The sequence below is a fragment of the Mustela nigripes genome, chromosome 7 (genome assembly GCF_022355385.1).
Source record: "Mustela nigripes isolate SB6536 chromosome 7, MUSNIG.SB6536, whole genome shotgun sequence".
Lineage (NCBI taxonomy): Eukaryota > Metazoa > Chordata > Mammalia > Carnivora > Mustelidae > Mustela > Mustela nigripes.
This window is the reverse complement of record NC_081563.1, coordinates 116,563,686-116,566,682: the sequence shown is the minus strand read 5'-3', so window position 1 is coordinate 116,566,682 and position 2,997 is coordinate 116,563,686.

Sequence of the window (2,997 nt, the reverse complement as noted above, 5' to 3'; positions counted from 1 at the left end):
GAGCCCGATGCGGGACTCGATCCCAGGACCCTGAGATCATGACCTGAGCCGAAGGCAGCGGCTTAACCCACTGAGCCACCCAGGCGCCCCGAGACCTCTGGTTTTAATCCTTGAGCCGTACAGACTCCTGAAATATCCCTACTTGGCTGAGCATTCCACAAATGTGGTTTGTTCATTTCTGTATTCTCGGCCTCCAGCCATGAGGTGGTATTATTCCCATGTTACTAATGAGGACAGGTTCAGAGAGGCCAAATGGCCTGACCCTAGGTCATACATACATTATTGCATATATGATAGGTCTCTACTGTGAATAATTTTATGAATTTTCATACTTCAGTGATTACCAGTAACAAATGACATAGGACCCACTTCTCAACTGATTGTGACACTAATGGTCAAGCATCCATTACCATGCCCACTGCTGTTTCACGTAACCTAATTGTTTATCACGTATTATGCTAAGAAAGTGCTTATTCCTCATGATAACCTCGTAGGGACTTGCATTCCTGTTCTAATGTTTATAATGTTGCATTATACAGATCAGCAAACAGGCTCTGAGAGGAACCATGAGAGTGAACTGGCCTTTGTACTAGGTAGGATTCTGAGCCCCAATCCAAGCCTTATCCATACCCCAGGACTTCCCAACATTTGGATCAGTAACTCTGGAACTGTAATACAAATCCCCCTAAAGGTAAGACTTCCACCAGAAAGTGCTGCCCACAGCAACCCCCTCAGCAACTCTACCATGGTGGTCTTTGGGACAATGACTTCTCAGTGGAAAAGAGGGGCAGGCCGCTGTTCATCTGAGCCAGAGAGGTTAGACACTTAAGCTCACAAGGCAGTCATGCTGCTCCCTCCAAGAAGCCCTGTGTGTAAGCACATTCCCTTCCCTCAAGTCAGCCTCCTCCCAGACCTAGGAAATACCTTTCTAGAATTCCCTTCTGTGAGATCCCCGTGCCCCCACCCCGGACCTCCAGTCTCCCAGGAGTTCTGGTTTTTGTTATCCAGGCCTTTCCTTTTTTTTTTTCCCTTTCATCTTTGGAAATGTCCTGCCAGTTCTTAGAATCTTTCATCTTAAAAAAACACCGCTTCCTATACTGTATATAATGCATCTTTCAAGCAACATCCTTATTAAGATATAAATGTACACTTACTTATAGGAATGAGAATGGCCTCAGGTAAACTCAGTGAAACTACACTGTGTATTAAACAACCCTCTCCCCTTAAATCTGGTTTCAGCCTTACCTCTGATCTCAGTCACATGGGTAACATGTGCTGATCTGTCACATGTGTAACATTGACCTGGTATCCACAATGAAAGATGATGTGTCTCGTATGTCCCCAGTCCCTACTCCTGATGTCTGGGCTCCATCATCAAAGCTTCATGGGGTAAAAAAGGAATTGGCTGAGGGTTCTGTAACACCTAGCCCGGCCATGGCTGTCTCCGCCCCCACTTCCTCTGCTGCAGGAAAGGGAGAAAGGAGGTTAAGGCCTTTGGGGGCTGGGTGGGGGTTGCGGAGCAGGGGGCTGGGGTCTGAAAGCAGGAGACATGGGTCTGCTGTTAACCCACCACGTGACTTGGGGCCCGGACAAGTATCTACCTCAGGTGGCTGCTTTGAGGGTCAAATGATGTAACATGTATGAAGAGTTTCATGTCAAATTTTAAGTGTGTCAGGGCGCCTGGGTGGCTCAGTGGGTTAAAGCTTCTGCCTTTGGCTCAGGTCATGATCCCAGGGTCCTGGGATCGAGGCCCGCATCAGGCTCTCTGCTCAGCAGGGAGCCTGCTTCCCTTCCTCTCTCTCTGCCTGCCTCTCTGCCTACTTGTGATCTCTGTCTGTCAAATAAATAAGATCTTTAAAAAAATTTTTTTAAGTGTGTCAAGTACAGTGGGTGTGAGGGAGCAGTTTTGAGGGCAGAGAATTTAGAATACTTGGAAAATTAGACAATACTATAGAAAAATCATAGGCTCTTAGAACCAGGAAGGGTCTTGGAGCATCTGTAAAGCCAAATCCAACATTTGTATGTGGAGAAGTTGAGGCTCAAAGAACTTAAGTGACACATAAAGTCATCCTACAGATGCAGGTGTCCAGCTTGCCTCCAGATAGAGCTTTTCCCTGGATACGAGGCCCCTCTGCTCACATCCACGTGGTGGCAGGACCCGGCTAGGTTAGAGGTGCTGGCATCCTTTTCAAGTCCTGTTGGGGATAAGTAATGAGCTTGGAGGGGTCGTGTGGGCCTGTTGATACCAGTGGGAACTAGAAGAGGCAGCAGGTAGGGGTCACCACCGCTTTGGTGGGGGGGGGTCCAACGTTTCAGGAAACCTCAGGAATCCAGACTCTTACACCTGAGACCTACTCAGGGCTACCCCAGCGGATGAGACTAGGAAACCTGCTTGAAGTGATAGAGGCAGCCAGGGGTGCTGATGTGATCCAGGCCTTGTCAGTCAGCTTCAGTCTGTTCCTCATCTATCAGCTCTCCAGACTGGCTCAAGGACAGGCACGTGGCTCAAGTAGGTCCAGACTCAAATGCAGGGCTTTAGGACTTTTACGGGAAATCTGGTGTGTGCAATGTAGAACATTTCCCAACTGTGACCCCAGGACCCTGCTCTGGGCTGCCTGGACCCAGTGGGAGCTGCGCTTGTTCCCAGATTCCTCTAGGACTACTGCTTTCTCTCCAGGCTGGAGGAGTTATGACTCACAAGGGGCCCAAAGGCCCCAAGTATTAGGCACTGGGCTTTTTCCGACAATTGGCACCTAAGTCCACTCTGCCCAGCACCCTAGTGGTCTGCCTGCACTCACACTTGTTCTCTTACTTGTCCTGTTACCAGGGAGAGAAACAGGTGGGTAGGAACATACACCTACAGTGCGTCCAACAATGCCTTGCTTCAGCATGTCTCTCCGCGGGTACCGTTTTTTTTTTTTTTAAGATTTTATTTATTTGACAGAGATCACAAGTAGGCAGAGAGGCAGGCAGAGAGAGGTGGAGGCAGGCTCCCTG